Source organism: Castanea sativa, chromosome 11 (assembly GCF_040712315.1).
Source record: "Castanea sativa cultivar Marrone di Chiusa Pesio chromosome 11, ASM4071231v1".
NCBI classification, from domain to species: domain Eukaryota; kingdom Viridiplantae; phylum Streptophyta; class Magnoliopsida; order Fagales; family Fagaceae; genus Castanea; species Castanea sativa.
The window spans coordinates 40,390,895-40,396,383 of record NC_134023.1 but is presented as its reverse complement, the minus strand read 5'-3'; the positions used below and the strand labels follow the sequence as shown (position 1 = coordinate 40,396,383).

Genomic DNA, 5,489 nt, shown 5'->3' with positions numbered 1-5,489 from the left:
CTGGTTTTGAAGGTTTGTGAGGCAATAGATTTATTTTCATTGTTTTTAGTGTCTAAGATGGACAGATTGGAGTTGCGTAAGAAAATACTTGAGTGTACTTTTTCTAGGGTTTCATTGTGGGTCTAGAGAACCAAGTGTGTAACAATGAGATGCGAGGAACTTGGATATTATAATTTCTCTATTAGATAACAAATAAAGAGAGACATTAAGCTTCACACAAATATTTTTATAGTTTTGGCTTTAAGTGTGCTCCCCATCCAAATAGGTAGGTGGCTAATGTGTTGGATTCGTCCATATACCCACCCAATGAGAAATCTACTAATACAATAACATTACTACTAGAACACCAAGTCATTTCTATTTTTATTATTTGATTTTTTTTTTTTTTGAATTGATAATTTTATTTATATATATTAATGGTAACCTTGAAATTGTACGTTGAAATAGGCCTTTACCGAAATATTCTATTCTAATAGACAAAACAAAATGAGTTCTAAAACAGTATTCAGATTTTTGGTTCAACATTTAAAAATTATCTAAAAAATTTGGCATTTGGTTCATTATTGAGCTTATGAACTTGTAAAACCTACCCTAGAGAATGACATGGAAAAGTGCATGAGCATGTGATTATATAAGCTCATAAATCTATCCTAGGAGATGATATGGAAAATGCATGAGCATGTAGACATGCAAAAAGGATAAACATGTGAATAATTTATTCCAGAAATAAAGACTAAAAAGCATAGTTAAACATGTGATTGCATGACATTTACTAGAAAAGCAAATTGCATGACAAATTTGATGAAGCTTACCTTACTCCATAGCATAGCATTTTATAGCAAGCTCTCTCCAAGCATTTTTTTCTAATGCTAAAAGACACAAGAAACAACAAGAAACTCAATGTTTTAAAATCTATAAAATGTGAAAACAATGTCATTTGACAAAGAAAATGTTATTATTTTAATATAGTTGATGAGTCCAAGTGTAATTTTTGTATGAGTTTGATTGCTGATGGGATTAGGTGGACTGAGCTTGTTATTTGGGTTTGAATATATTTAATTTTATTTTGGGTTGGGCTTATTATATGGCTTTTCAAATTGGGCTTTTGTTTGATAGAGCTTGTGTTTTAAGTTGTGAGGTCAGGAAACCATATCACTCATACAAAACCATAAAGATATATGTAAGCAAACACATAATTATCCATCAAAAAGTAAGTGCAAAACTCCAAATATACACATCAAACAAGTTACACCGTATTTATCTTAAACAAAGACAAGTAGAACTAAGAATTTAAAGATGATTGAAAAAACTTAGAAAATGTTTAAAATGCTTTCAAACAACTTTCTAATGGTTGAGGAGTCGCTTTGCAATTTTTGAGAAGTTGGAAGGCTTTCTTGCAATTTTAGAAAAGATTTGAGGACAAAATGATATTTTAGGAACTTTGGGGGGGAACAATTTTGAGAAAGTTCTAGAGTCAAAACATAAATATAGGAAAGTTTAAGTTCAAAATGCAACTTTTTACAATTTTTGGAAATGTTCTAGGGTTAATTCATAAAATATGGGAGAAGTTTCAAGTCGAAATACAATTTGAAAGTTTTATGGTCAAAACATAAATATGAGAAAGTTCAAGGTCAAAATGAAATTTTAAGATAGCTTTGGGCTCAAAACATAAATATGAAAAAAAAAATTAGGTCCAAATGCAATTTTTGAAAGTTTAAGATAAAAAAAGCAATTTATTGATGGCATTTTAGTTACTAAAAAAAAAAAAAGGTCTTCGGTAGTTAGTGTGTTTATTTCCAAGGTGTGGAACTTCAAGTGCATCTTTTTAAAAAGGATTGGGCCTAAAGCTTAACTTCGAGGGGCTACTGGTTGAGCTAAAAGTCTAGATATCATTGGCAATATACTAATTTCAATTTTTTATGGCCAAAAGTTAAAAGAAACTGATATTTAAGTACAGTCTGTCACATAAAAACATAGAGCTAGTCTATCCATACAATCAATTGTATAGGAATTTGTATGAAAATATTCTGAAATTGCTCAAATATTACCTGACTAGGGTCCACTTCCCCTTGGATGATATTCAATATTGAACCAGTTTTTTGCTAAAGCGCTCAGTTAGAGTTTCCAACAGATATGAACCCATACCTGCACCATTTTAAGTGAGATCACACAAAAAATACACAAGGAAGCACTTGAAGCATTCATGCACATGCAACTGTGCAAATACTACAAAATACAAAAGATAAGTAAAAGATACCCATCATTGGGTTAAAATTTAATGATAATAATTGTGCTTAAGGTTCTCATAATTCTATTTTTTATTCATCTTTAAACTGCCAAGTGCAATCTGAATTTAGTCCAACACCCAGCACAAAGCATTTCAGTTCATCCTCTAAATTTGAAATTATGAATCAGCTCTAATTTCCATTAAAATAATGCCACAGAGTAAATGTAAAATTTACTTTAGTTACTCAGCAATGCTGTAAAAGGATAAGTGTTGTCCCCAAATATACAAAATATTTTAAAACCTTGGTTTTATAGGTGAACAGTAAAGACAGAGTAGTAAGAACCTGAGCCTGTTCCTCCAGCAATAGAGTGACATAAAACAAAACCCTCAAGACTATCACTTCCATCTGCTTCTCTATCAATCATGTCCATTATATCCTCTTCAACACCCTTCCCCTGATCATAAATTAACCATATGACCAATATAAAAAGCAGATAAAATATGCTTTAAACAAGCAAGAGAAATCTGAAAAATAATTTAAGCGTTTAAAGTATAAACTGGATTCCACATCATGACCTTTCTTGCAAAAGCCCACAAATAATGAATCTCTGAATGACTAAAGCATGAGTGATTAACAGAAATGGTCACTATTTACACTCAAAAGTATTTATTTAAATCTTGCTGCCCACTAGCTCACATGACAGATTGTGCTTATGTGTTTTTTTTATGCCCCCTCTAATTTCAATCCATTTCATCAAGTCCTAACACACATCATCTGCTATTAAAGGTGGTGGAGAGGGCCAAGAAGATTAAATAGGGTGACTTAACCAGGTTCATAGCATATGTAAATTACGCAAAACTCTAAAAAAGGGAAATGTGTGTGTGTGTGTGTGTGTGTGTAGTTCAACTGATTCGATTTGATTATTAACCAAAAGAAGAAAACATACATCTTGGGCTTTTAAATAACTTGGCTCAAGGTTTACGACAACAAAAGGGGCATTAATGCATGAGTTGGCTAAGAAGCTTATTTGATGAACAAGTCAAAACAAAGGCTGTCAATCGTTAGTTTCTGCTATCCCAATTCATCAATGGCTATTGGACTAGCTGAGAAGCTTATCAAATCGGAAGCCCAATTAATAAGTTCAAAAACTACAAGAACAAGAAAAAAAAATCCCAAGAAATGTATGCTAAAAAACTATTAGAACTAGGTTCAAAAACTTATATTCTAATTAATTTTTACAACACAGAGAATCAAATTGGATTATATAGTTGATAACAATCACTGTAGATGCAACCCTCCAAACCGTTTTGTGGGCTCTCCACTAGGCTACTACAAGGCTTAAAAACTACTAATTTTGCTGAAAATATTTATTTTTCTCTTCCATAAGTCCATTAGGAATTGGGTTTGCTTATTAAATCCACAAAATGGGTTTCTGCTAAAAATGATTAAGTCCACTTGCATACATACCCTACACCACAAACCAAGATTTACCAACTGGGTTTTAAACCATTTCTAACATTCTCGCAAAATCAAAAAATGGGGTGGTTATCCAAAGCTTAAAACTACTAATGATGCTGAAAAAGTCAATATTTTTCCCTTCAATTAGGAACTAGATTGTTTATCTAAAGAACAAAAAGAGAGGGAAAGTGAGAGAGGAGCTGAAATTGCACACCTTTCTGAGTGTAGGGATTGGTGGGTTTGTGTTGGAAATAAAGCCGGAGATGCCAAAAGCTTGGGAAAGGAAGATGCCCAAGAAAGCTTCCACATGTAGACAAAACCAGAAACACTGCCAAAAACATGAGACAACAACAGGTGGACAATCATGCATCGATCAAATAAAACCAATACATATTGATAAATAAATAAAAATCCCAAATTCTCAGCATATAATCCTCCAAAACTAAAACCACTTATCAGGGGAAGACTTCAATTTTAAGTATACAATTTGTTTTTGCAAAATGTAAGTTTCAAGCACATTCCACCAAAAATAAATTAAATATAAAAAAATTGACACATGCATTAACACAGATTAACTAAAAATTCAATAAATCAACCAAAACCATTACTGCCAACATAATCAAACCATAACTGCATTAAGAGTGAAAGATCCCAATTGTATGGCTCGTAATGCCAAAACAACATTCATTGAGAATCAAAAATACAAAATCACAAACTAAGTCTACAAAAATTAGGTCTACAAATTGCACAATGCAGACTTAATCCACATACAAGTCTAAAAAAAATTTAGGTTTACAAATTGCACAATTCAAATCAAAACCCTATCATTTGCCCAGAATTTCCCAAGCAAATGAAAAACGCACCGTGAATTCGCTGGATCTTGATCGTCGAGGAAGAGATCCTCTTGAACTCTAAACGCACCGTGAGCGCACACGATCTCGCAAAGCCGAGCATCAACGCCGAGATGAGGAACGATCCGACGGTGGTGAGGAAAACAACGACGACGACAGTTAAGAGCGAGAGACCGATCTCGCAATCGGAGAACGTGCGGCCGAGAACGACGAGAGGCTGATCGGAAAGTCTAGGCAGCGAGGAGAGAGAGATACTGAGATAGGGTGAGAGGGTGAGAGGGGAGAGAGAAAGTCAGGATTTTGATTTTTTGAGCGAGAGAGGGTATGTTTGAGCGAGAGAGGGTATATATAAATTTTTGATTTTGCATAAAGTAAAGCGTGTCAAGGGTATTTTTGTACTTATCATTTTGAATAAATTAGGCGGCGGGATTTTGAAATTTTTGAAGGGTATTTTTGAACTTTTGGTTTAAATGATTTTTTTTTTTTTTTGAAAAAAAGGAAACACAAATTTTTGCTTATTAAATATAATCAATTTGGAATACAATTTCTAAATCAGAAGATAGTACTAATTTAAATGAGCTAGTGTGCATATTTTCATTTTTTTTTATTGGTGTCCATATTTTTTGGACCATGAAACACCAACTAGATGATACTGATCTAGTATGTTGGAAACAACGTATACTTTCTCCTCCCAAACCAAGGATTATGCTTAATAAAAATAAAAGCATGTTTGTTATTTCTAAATTCCATCAACATTGGAAACTTAAAAAATAAAATAAAAAGAAAAAACCCAGAATTTAATCCCAAGGGAAAAAGGCCCTTCAATCGATTGTCTTTTATTTATCAATGTCCTTTTTCTTTTTCTTTTTTTATTAGGGATTTACTAATGTATGTCCTAAAACCATATGTTAATAAATCATTTTAAAAAAAATTATGAAAAATTAACTAAATA

At 32.5% G+C, this 5,489-nt stretch overlaps 1 long non-coding RNA gene across 1 annotated transcript; it reads right to left on the bottom strand.

Annotated features, from left to right (window-relative positions):
* Positions 1-374: 374 nt before the first annotated feature.
* On the bottom strand, positions 375-4,855 carry LOC142618054 (uncharacterized). The gene is made up of 5 exons (XR_012841144.1): positions 4,550-4,855; positions 3,901-4,014; positions 2,571-2,682; positions 2,049-2,145; positions 375-869 (listed from the first exon to the last, which is right to left on the bottom strand). It is a non-coding gene; the product is annotated as an uncharacterized LOC142618054 (long non-coding RNA).
* Between the last annotated feature and the right edge of the window lie 634 nt (positions 4,856-5,489).